Consider the following 11,269-nt stretch of genomic DNA (forward strand, 5'->3'; position numbering starts at 1 on the left):
TTACCAGGCTGAGGAAATTCTCTTTCATTCCTACTTTGTCAAATACTCTTTTTTTCATGAAAGGGTGTTGGATTTTGTCAAATGATTTTTTTTTGCACTAATTGAGGTGACCTTGTGTTTCCTTTTCTTCATTATATTAATGTAATGTATTATATTGCTTGATTTTTGTAATCTTGAACCTCTCTTGCATTCCTGTAATAAATCATACTTTGTTATGATGTATCATCTTAAAATGCGGCTGGATTTGGTTTGTTAATATTTTCTTGAGGATTTTTGCATCTATATTCATAAAGGATATTGGTCTAGAGTTTTCTTATGATGTCTTTGTCTGGCTTTGGTATCAAGGTAATGCTGGCTTCATAGAGTTAGGAAGTCTTTCTTCTTTTATTTTTGGAAGAGCTTGAGATGGATTGGTGTTAATACTTTAAATGTTTGGTAGAATTTACCAGTGAAGAAGGAGCATTTAAAAGCCCTATCCACCCACATATCTCCTTTCTCTTTTTTTTTTTTTCATATCTCCTTTCTCAACAGCTTTCTTCCCAGTCTTTTTTTTTTTTTTTTTAAGATTTTACGTATTTATTTGAGAGAGAGCAAGAGAAAGAGAGAGAGAGCATGCACCAATGGGCGTTTCTCCTTTCCAGGCTTTTTAGTCTGGTTGTTGCTTTTCCTGACTGTTATCCCTAGTTCCAGGCTGCTCTGGTCCAATGCTTTTGCCTTTTAATGCTTCCAGCATATGCCATTTAGGAAGCTTCCTAGCCCAGGGGATATCACTATATATTGGGCAAAACAAAAGGCAACTCTTTGTACCAGTCTTTTAAGGAGCCACCAGACAGATTGAAGCAGTTACAGTTCTTTGAGAATAAGGTCCCTATTGCTTTCTGTGTCACTAACAACCTGCACCAAGCATTCAGGCTTCTCTGTCTTCATGGCCACTGCTGATCAGAGAAGTTTGGGATTGAAGATGAGTAATTTAAAATGTCCCAGTGCTGGCTTACCACAATGTAGAAGCTTCTTTCTTCACCAATCTTAAGAGAATTCTACAACAGTTTATTTGACAGTTTTTGGCAGCTTATTAGTTTTTGTGGAGAGATAGAGCTCTGAAATTCTCCACTCCTCCATTTTTGGTGATATTATTTCTGTACCATAGTTTGCAACTTCCTATAAATCTATGGGTGTTTCAAAATAAGAAGTTTAAAAAATTATCCTAATTCTCTGACCTTCTAAGGGCACAAGCTATAATAAATTCATAGAAAAATAGTCTTTGTGGTTGTGTGCAGATATTAGCTATAGAAAGTACTTTCTTCTCTTCTGAATAATTTGGTTTAGAATATGATAGCAACAGAGGAATTGATAGAAGGAGGTAGAGATTATTGGGACTATTGGGTGGCTCAGTCAGTTAAGTGTCTGCCTTCAGCTTCGGTCATGATCCCAAGGTCCTGGATCTAGTCCCATATCAGGATCTAGTCTCCTTACTCAGCAGGGCGACTCCTCCCTCTGCCTGCTGCTTCTCCTGCTTGTGCTCCCTCTCTCTCTGATAAATAAATAAAAATAAAATATTAAAAAAAAAAGAGCAGAGATTATTACCCTAATTTGAAGATCTCTAAATTTTAGTGTGTCCTTTCTTGTGTTCCTAGTACTTATCATATTCACATCTCATTTTGATGAGATTAATGTCAGTCTTCTTTGTTTTAATTTGGGCATCACCTGGATATACCCTTTTGTGGATCTTGAAGAGGTAGGTATGATATAGTAGAGTGGAATTTGAAGGTTATTTTATGACTATTTTCTATATTGAAAGGAAGGTAAATAGATATGACCAGCTAGTAAGGCAGATACAGTTGGATTTAATTAGAACCCAGCATGGGGCGCCTGGTTGGCACAGTTGGTTGAATGGGGGGACTCTTGGTTTTGGCTTAGGTTGTGATCTCAAGGTCATGAGATCGAGCCCCATGTGGGGTTCTGCACAGTCTGCTTAAGACTCTCCCTCTCCCTTTGCCCCTTTTCCATCCCTGATGTTCTCTCCACTCCCCAAATAAATAAATAAATCTTTAAAAAAGAACCCAGCTTAATTACTTTTCATTAGTGGTTATTGACTTTTTTTTTTTTTTTTTTTTTTTACTTCTCTTCTCCTTTAACACTTGCCACTTCTTTGTGGAGAATAAAGTAAAAGTCCATAGTTATTCATTTTGGAATTAGCTTTCAAATTCTTGGTTCAAGTTGGAGTCAAGAAATCTGAGCGATTTTGAAAACTTGTTGAACTTGCTTAACTGATATGTTTCAGCTTTATTATATTGACATTAGCTATAAAATATGTACAAAATATGATAGATTTATTTTTAAAAAGAGCTTGCAGTGTATGTAAATAGGGACTAGTCATTAACTTAAGAGATCTTTCTGGAATATCTCCTACCTGACAGGTACTGGACTAGGTGCTGAGAATAGAATGTGGGCAAAACCAGATTTAGTTCCTGCTCTTAAAACACACTACAGGGCACCTGGGTGGCTTAGTCAGCTAAGAGTCTGCCTTTGGGTTGGATCATGATCCCAGGGTCTTGGGATCAAGCCCTGCATTGGGTTCCCTGTTTGGTGGGGAGCCTGCTTTTCCCCTCTCCCTCTGTGGCAACCCCTGCTTGTGCTTGTTCTCTCTCTCTCAAACAAAATCTTTAAAACAAAAACAAAACAAAAATAGTACATCTCTGCTTAGTATATTATTTCCCTATGTTACAAAAACAGACTGCCCATTAAGTCTCTCCAGCAACAATTTATTTCTTGCCCATATTACCTGTAGGTGATTATTAATTAGTTGTCACTTGGTCTGCATGTCTCTCATTCCAGGATAAATAAGTAGCCTTTATCTGGGACATTTGGGTGCTCATTCTCTGCTCTCTAGCCATATGGATTTCTTTATTTTCCTTGAACAAACTCAATGATTCAATCTCCAGAGCCTTTGCCTGGTACACTATATTACACACCATACAACACCATCTCATCATGTCCTAGTTAACTCATACTTAGTTAAATCTCAGCTGAAGTGTCAGTTATTTAGGGAAACTTTTACTGACCCCGAAGTCTGTCTGCTTACACTAATTCAAAGTGATCAGCCAGTAATTGAATTGATTATTAGAACAAAAATCAGTACTCTTTAGAGGATTGTAACACTCTTTAGAGGATTACAACAGCTCTATAATTTATCATCTATAATGTCCAGTTTGTAATCAAAGTTCATAGTCATGAAAAGGAGGAAGAAAATGAAACTCAAGAAAAAAGAACAGCCAATAGATATCAACTCCAAGATGGTTCATAAATTGGACTTAGCAGAGAAAGTTTTTAAAGCAGCTATTATAAATATGCTGACAAAATAATGCTTAAGGATTTAAAGGAAGATAAGACCTTAATGAATTAATAGATATGGAATATCAGGAAAAAAGGAAAGTGAAAAGAAAACAAAATGGAAATCCTAGGTCTGATTTCCAATGAGAAATTTCTTGTATGAATGTGAGGGTGATCTGGTTGTGACATCTGTTACTCTATTGATCACTAGGCTTGATTTGACTGATCTGGATGGCTAGGCAGCGTCCTTTTCTTCCCTCATTGCTCTAAGTGCATCCCTCACAAAGCTGTGTGCTCTGTCGAAGAGGACGACCTTCCCCAGTAGTGGAGGACCATTCTTCTGTCAAGGGTATACAAGTAGCTATGCTCCCCTGCTAGAACTTCCAAATAATCTCTCAAGGTCCATTTGTAGGAGAATGTAGAGTAGTCAAGTTTCCTAGACTCCAAACACATCAAATTAGGTGCTGCATGTAGCAGTCTGCCTTTCATTAAAAAAAAAAAAAAAAAAAGAAAAAAAAGAAAAAAAGAAAAAGAAAGAAAGAAAGAAAAGAAAAAGGAAAAAAAAATTTCCTGTATGAACTTAACAAATTAGAAATAGCAGAATAAAGAGTACACATCAGTAGAAATCATCCAATCCAGGAAACACAGGAAAAAAAGATTGAAGGAAAATAAACAAAACCTCTAGGATCAGTGGAAAAATATCAAAGAGTCTTACATATGTGTAATTGGAGTCTCAGAAGAGGAGAGTGACAATGATAGGAAGTATATTTGAAGATATAATGGATGGGATTTTCTCAAATTTGATCAAAAACATTGCTTTACTGATCTAAGGAACTCAGCTTGCGCCAAGCAGGATGAATTTAAAGAAAAACACACATAAAGGCGCAGCTGGGTGGCTCAGTTGGTTAAGCATCTGCCTTCAACTCAGGTCTTGATCCCAGAGTCCTGGGATCAAGTCCCCAGCTGGGCTCCCTGCTCAGCAGGGAGTCTGCTTCTCCTTCTGCCCCTCCCCTACTTGTGCTCTCTCTTACAAATAAATAAATAAAATCTTTTTAAAAAGGAAAGAAAAACACACAGAGGCTTATCATAGCTAACCTGCTGAAAACCAAAAATAAAGAGAAATGTTGATAGGAGCCTATTTCAGATATTCCACGGCACCCATGTATTAGATGATTCACTGGAACTCACAGGACTCAGAGGCAGTTATACCTGCTATGTTCTATTACAGTGAAAATATGCAAAGCTGGATCAGTAAAGGGAAAAAAGATGCATCAACTAAAATCAGAAGGAAACCAGGCATAAACTTTCATAGTTCTCCCTCCTGGTGGTAGCATAGGACACACTTTTTTCTCCTGCACGGAATTCTAGCAACACATAGGAAGTATTTGTCCCCAGCTCACCAAAACTGCCACAAAAAGAAATAGAAAAATTTAAATAGCTCTACATCTGTTAAAGAAATTGAATTCTTTGAGTAGGTAATGATGTTTTAGATAAGACCCAGAAAATACTAACCATGAAAGAAAAAAAATGACAAATTGGACCTCATCATAATTAAAAGCTTCTGTTATTTTAAAAAACACCATTAAGAAAATAAAAAGGCAAGTCATAAGCCAGGGGAAAATACTCGCAAAATAGAATTCATTTTATATTAAGAACACTTAAAACTCAATAAGACATATAGCCCAATTAACAAAAAGTCAGCAACCTGTAAAAACACTTCACAAAAGAAGATAAATTATTGGCCAATAGGTACATGAAAAGATATGCAACATTAGTCATCATAGAACTGTAAACTGCAACCATGAAACACTAGAATAGTTAAAATTTTAGGACCAAATATTGAGGAAGATTAGAGGTATTGAAAATCTTACAGTTTATTGCTGGAAGTATAAAATGGTAGAGCCATTTTATAGTTTGGTACAGTTGGCTGTTGGGGGTGTTGTGTATATGTATATAAAGTTAAAATATATTGTTACTATGTGACCTAGGAATTCTACTCATAGGTGTTTCACCATAAATAAAAATGTGTCCATAAGATTTGTATATAAATTTTTCTAGTTGCTATTGTTGCATAACTGTCACAAATTTGACATAAATAAAGCCATTTTGTCATACTCATGGATTCTATAATTAAGAATTTGAGGCAAAACAGATGAAGATGGCTTTTCTCTTTTCCTCCAATGTCTGTGGCTTTAGCTGAGAGGGCTCAAAGGCTAGGGATGGCTGGGGGCTGGAATTACCTGAAGACTTGCTCACTCTTAAGTTTGTCTGCTGGTTGATGCTGGCTGTTAGCTGGGATCCAGTAAGATTGTCAGCAGAGAACAGTTACCTGTGGACTCTCCATGTAAGTTAGTCCTTGGGCATTTTCATAATACAGTGGATAGATTTTTCAAGAATGATGGTCCCCAGAGAATCAGGTGCAAACTGTATCACCTTGTATGACCTAGCCATAGTATGGAGCTTGCTTACATTCAAGGGGAGGTTACATTGATTCCATTTCTTGATGAAAGGTGTGTCCAAGTTATCTTGTAAGGAGATTATGTTGTGGTTATCTTCAGAGAATACAATCTGCCACATGAATGTTTATAGTAGCTTGATTCATAATGGCCCCAAATTGAAAGTAATCCGTATGTCCATCAGCAGGTAAATAGGTAAAATTTTGTGGTATAGTCATGCAAGTCAGCGATGAGAAAGAACAAGCTATAGATATACTCAACAGCATGAATAAATCTCAAAAACGAGCTGAGAAGATGAAGCCAGAATCACATGTACATAGCGTATGATTCCATTTGTTTGAGGTTCTTGTGCATGCTGAGTAATCTATAATGATAGAAATCCAATCAGTAGTTCCTTGGGATAGGGGGTTGGAGGATTGACTGGAAAGGAAGGATACATAGAACTGAACAGTTGTAATGTGTATATTTTATTATATATGAATTATACCTCAAAGTTGATTTTTAAAAACTAAAAAAAATTGTAAGGGCAGGTAGGAATTAGAAATGAGTATACAACTCTTTTGAGGAGTTTTAATGTAAAAGAGGATCAGAGATGTGAAAATAGCTGAAGAGGAAATGAGGTAGAGAGGGAGAAATTTAGGGAGAAGAGGCTTGTTAAAGTGATTTTGTTAGGGAGGCAAGAGAGGATGGTTGTAGTGCATTCTTCAAAGGCTTGGCCTCAGATAGGATCATGAACAATTCATTTGTAGTTAACAGAAGGGAAGATTGAGTGTAAAAATACAGATGCTTTTAAGTAGGTAGACATTTGAGAATTCGTGGAAGTTCTCTTCTGATCAGTGAGGTAGGAATTAAGATTATCATCTGCGAGTAACAATGGGAAGAAGGTTTTAGAGTTTTGAGTATCCGGAAGAATGTATGAAACAATTAAGTAGGACACTGGGAAAGTGAACAGACTGTAGGGAACTGCATGATTGCCAGGCAACATTAAGGGTATACTTAAGGTTCTTGGTCATAACTTTTAAAGTGTTGTTTTAGTTGTTTTTTCCACCTTGTTCAGCTGTATGGTTCTGACGTGGACCACATGGAGAGTTGCATTTCACCAGGGTTGTATTTTTGCCAAGGAAATAAAACAATTAAGGGCAAAGTAGTTGAAGGAGTATTTTCAAAATGGTGATTAGAATTAACTAAAGAATTTGAAATGGGCAAGGAGAGAAAGGAGAATATTGGGAAGTGACATTATATCTTGGTATGGTCAAAAGTTTTGGGGGTCTGAGTGCATAAAAGGATGTATTGAAAAGATAGGAGAGGTCAGAGGTCAGCGGGGGGAAGACAATGGTTTCTCAAAGTATCATTTGGGGACCTTTTGGGGGTCCCTAAAATCCTTTTGTGTAGTCTACAACTTTAAAACTATTTTCATAATATTAGGACTTTTATTTGTCTTCTCACTCCTATTAATGGGTATACAGTAGTGCTTTCCAGAGGCTACATGGTAAGTGATGACTAATGGGATATATGCTTATAAGTTCTTGTGTTTTAAAAATTTCTGTTTTATTTTTGAATGTAGTAAATACCAATAGATATTAACCTACATAAATAAAAAGCTGTTTCAGAGCCTCAATAATTTTTAAAAAATAACTTTATGAACAACTTTAGATTTATAGAAAAGTTGCAAACATAGTACAGAGTAGTCCCATATATCCCACACCTGGGTTTAGTTTCTCTTAATGTCATTCAAAGAATGTGCATTTGTCATTACTAATTACATTGCTCTTAACTAAATTCCAGACTTTATTAGGATCTCACTAGTTTTTTCGTTACTGTCTTTTTGCTTCTAGGATCTAATCCAGGATACCATATTATATTCAGTTGTTTTCATGTCACATTAGTCTCTCTGGTCTATAAGAGTCTCACAGTCTTTTTCTGTTTTTGTTTGTTTGTTTTTTGAGGACCTTGTTACTTTTAAGGAATACGTATCAGATATTTTTGTAGAACATTCCTCAAATGTTTCTCTAATGTTTTCTCATTATTATACTTGGTTTTTAGGTTTTTTGAAAGAATACCACAGGGGTAAAGTGCCCTTCTCATCATATCAGGGGTACATAATATTCACATGACATCTAAGGAGAGGTGAATCTTGATCAAGTCAGTGTTTGCCAAATTTCTCCACTATAAAGCTACTATTTGCCCCTTTGATACTCTATTCTTTGGAAACAAATCACTATGTCCAACCCATTGTCAGTAGGAAGACAGGGACTAAACTCTTCCTGCATATATCTTTTGGAATTCTTCTGAGAGGAGAACTTGTCTCTTGTTCTCTAACTTTTGTTTATTTATTTATTTCATTGTGGACTCATGTATGTTTATTTTATACTGTGGGTAATAATTCAGTTCTATGTTATTTGTTATGTTGCTCAAGTTATTCCAGCTTTGGCCATTGGATATTCTTTCAGGTTGGTTTAATATCTTAAAGTGTAAAATGGCCCTGACCAAGTGTTTGAGAATAGCTGGTCTAGGTCATGATCATAGGATTGAGTAGCTGAGGCAGGGAAGAAGACAATGTGGTTGGAAGAGATTTTTAGGAATTAAGAGTTCAGGGTGTGAGAAAATAACCAACAAGAATTCCAATTTCTTTCTATCTATCTATCTATCTATCTATCTATCTATCTATCTGTCAGAGAGAAAGGAAGGGAGCACAAGTAGGAGGGGCAGAAGGAGAAGGAGAGAGAAACTCAAGCAGACTCCTCACTGAGTGCAGAGCCCGACTTGGGGCTGGATCTCATGACCCTGAGATCATAATCCCAGCCAAAACAGGAGTTGTTTGCTTAACCAACTGTGCCACCCAGGCACCCCAATCACCAAGAATTTAAATAGGAGTAGTTTGAAAGATGGACAGTGAGCCAGATTTAAAGTCATTTAGAAATAAAGGGGAGGTGATGGGGGATTTGACTGATAGATGCAGCTACATGAGTTCAAAGCAACGTTGAGTGGATGGTTTGAAAAGAGGGAGGAAGAATGATTTGAAAATGATAATAAGGAGAAAGGAGGAGGACAGTTACTTTCCAGGCTTAGTGGTTTCTTCTGGGACTACCTGAGGAAAAGCAGTCACTCTGAGAAGATCACAGGGAAAACTGTCTTCAGAGAAGAACTGGGTTTCATATTAGAATAAGAAGAAAGAAAGACCTTTAGAGAATTGTTGAGAACACAGAGGATTTTACTGCTAACAGATTGTCAGTTTCAGAAGACACAGTGTAAAAACCTCCTTCCAGAATTTGAATGGGATAGGAGAGGAGGGTAAAACAGATGTGCAAGAGTTATGTAGATTAGTGTGTGAGGGCTGCGTGTAACCTGGGAGCTATAGTGGTGTCCACCATAAACAGGGATCAGGGATGAAGGGAATGATGACTTTGGTCTTGATAGACCTGAAGCAGATAGTGGTGGTAAGGCTGTGAAAGTTTCAAGAGTAGGGAGGTAGTTTTAAGCCTCTCTTTTGAGCTCTGCGGAAGTAGGTAAAGAGGTATGGGCAGGGACAATTTTACTTGAGTTTGAATGCATGCTGGACAAGTGAGTATTCAGATTAACTCAGCTATGCAACTGAGGGCTCCTATATGATCTCTGTCAAGTGGAAGATAAGAGGCCTGGGGCTGTTACTATTGTATAATATACACACAGAAAGATGCACAAATCAGTGTGGAGTTTGGTGAATTTCCACCAAATGAACATACCTGTGTAACCAGCCTCTACATCAAGAAGCATAACATTACTAGAACCCAAAAAGTAACTCCCTCAAGGGCAACCGTTATCCTAGCTTTTAACACAATTGATTAGTTTTGCTTGTTATTGAAGAGTATACAAATGTAATTACAGGAAAAAATATTTTTCTGCCTCCTTTTCCCCAACATTGTGATATTAATATAATCATATTTTGATATAATTTTATATCATATTATTATCATTGTTGTATAGAACTCCACATATGGTGTACCATAATTTATCTATTCTACTCTTAATGAATATTTGATTTGCTTCTACTTTTAACTATTTACAAAACCTGCTGCTATGGAAATTCTTAAGCAAGAAAACATATGTTCACGTTTCTATATGATACTATTTTTTATGGGTGGAATTGCTGGGTCAGTGGAACATAAATGTGTTCAAGTTTAGAAGATATTTGCCAAAGCATTTCCAAGATATTGTACCAGTTTATATCCACATCAGTTTATATGAATATTCTGTTTGCTCCATACCTTTGCCTTTCATTCTAGCCACACTTGCAACAGTGTGTGTGTATGTGTGTGTGTGTGTGTGTGTGTGTGTGAGAGAGAGAGAGAGAGAGAGAGAGAGAGAGATTTTATTGTGGATTTTAATTGCCTAACAAAGTCGAATATCTTGTTTCTCCTATTGGGAAGTCTGCCATTTTCTTAGTAATTTGAGTTCTGTATATATTTTGGATATGAAGTTCTTGTCAGACATATGAAATGCAGTATCTTTTCTGACACTTTGGCCTTGCTTTTCATTCTCTTGATGAATAAAAGTTCTTCCTGTCTTATGATTAGTGCTTTTGTGCCTCTTGTTTAAGAAACCTTTGCCTACTCCAAGGTTATGAAGGTATTCTCTTACGTTTTCTTCCAAATGGTTTATGTTTTACCTCTTTCACTTAAATCTGTGGATCCATGGAACTTTTTGCACATGGTATGAACTAGTAGGTCATGGTTCTCTCCCCACTTTTTACCCTATGTTGTTGTCCATTGACTTAGCCTCATTTAATTTAAAGACTGTTCTTTCCCTACTGAATTGGTGTCACTTTTGTCATAAATCAGATATGTATGTTTCTGGCTACTCTGTTTCTTTTTTTTGGGCCCTTATGATAATACCACACTGGCTTAACTACTACGATGTTTAGTAAGTTTTCTAGTAAACCTTGATATTCAGAAGTTCAAGTCCTGTAGCTCTGTTGTTAAGATTGCTGTGACTATTTGTGATCCTTTGCAAATCCCTCTTGATTCCTTTTTTTTTTTTAAAGATTTTGTTTATTTACTTGACAGACAGAGATCACAAGTAGGCAGAGAGGCAGGCAGAGAGAGAGGAAGGGAAGCAGGCTCCCCGCTGAGCAGAGAGTCCAATGCTGGGCTCCATCCCAGGACCCTGGGATCATGACCTGAGCCGAAGGCAGAGGCTTTAACCCACTGAGCCACCCAGGCGCCCCCATCTTGATTCCTTTTAACCTTCTAAAAATTAGTCTCAATTTTAACTAGGGAGTTATTTTGAATTTTTGTAAAAATTTTACCTCCCCGAATTTTCTATAATTTGATGTAACATGGTTTTATTTGTGATAACTTTCTGCCCTACTAGATAAACATTGGATAAATTTTTAAAAACCCTTATTTGCATTTATATTTACTTTGCTTTGTTTTGCTTCACAAATAAATATAATATAACAAAAGAAAAGTAAGTAGATCCAGGGTTAGGATCTACCTGGTGGATGG

The 11,269-nt window shown here is 36.6% G+C and overlaps 1 protein-coding gene across 3 annotated transcripts in view; it reads left to right on the plus strand.

Annotated features, from left to right (window-relative positions):
• Positions 1–11,269, plus strand: part of FAM126A (family with sequence similarity 126 member A) — a 109,842-nt gene that overhangs the window by 44,228 nt on the left and 54,345 nt on the right. The gene's annotated exons all lie outside the window — the stretch shown is intronic.

Source organism: Meles meles, chromosome 10 (assembly GCF_922984935.1).
Source record: "Meles meles chromosome 10, mMelMel3.1 paternal haplotype, whole genome shotgun sequence".
Lineage (NCBI taxonomy): Eukaryota > Metazoa > Chordata > Mammalia > Carnivora > Mustelidae > Meles > Meles meles.